The sequence below is a fragment of the Penaeus monodon genome, chromosome 23 (genome assembly GCF_015228065.2).
Source record: "Penaeus monodon isolate SGIC_2016 chromosome 23, NSTDA_Pmon_1, whole genome shotgun sequence".
In the NCBI taxonomy this organism is placed as follows: Eukaryota; Metazoa; Arthropoda; class Malacostraca; order Decapoda; family Penaeidae; genus Penaeus; species Penaeus monodon.
The window spans coordinates 2,473,125-2,473,682 of NC_051408.1; the positions used below are offsets into that span (position 1 = coordinate 2,473,125).

General features: G+C 32.4%; 1 protein-coding gene across 1 annotated transcript in view; it reads left to right on the forward strand.

The window, feature by feature from the left end:
• LOC119587716 (corticotropin-releasing factor receptor 1-like) overlaps nt 1-558 on the forward strand; it is a gene marked incomplete in the record, with an annotated part of 126,234 nt that overhangs the window by 91,644 nt on the left and 34,032 nt on the right.

The window sequence follows — 558 nt, forward strand, 5'->3', positions numbered from 1 at the left end:
GCTATCTAATTTTATATCGTTTCTTCTATCCTTTCTTTTATCCGTTGCTTCTTTTCCTCCATACTTGAAGTAAATTTCTATTTTACTCTCCGGTCGTTATATACGGCCCAGTTTGGCTACCTGCATCGGTGTGAAAAATTGGATACTTTTTAGCTCTGGTCATAACACAGTATTACAGTATTAAGCTACACATTTTATATCTAACTTCAGTATATCTTCTATTACATTAGATGAGATAGAATAATCCCATTTTATGATTAGCATATTTTTCTTTTTCGTAATCCTTACATGTGTTACAAATTACTCAGAAATTAAGCGTGTATTGTATGGTATAGCCTACATCCTATATATTTTACATGTAGTTTCAATTTTATTTCTTTCTCTGGCATGGAAGCACCTGTTCCAGGCTTAATTAGTTTCCAAAATTTTCAGACCAACCAAGTTTTCGATAGGCTCAGATAACAAAGGAATTCAATAGGAACGCAAAACTACTATATCCTTTTGTATTGATTAATGAGGTTTCAAGTCCACTGTTCTGTGAAATTATATTGATGTGAG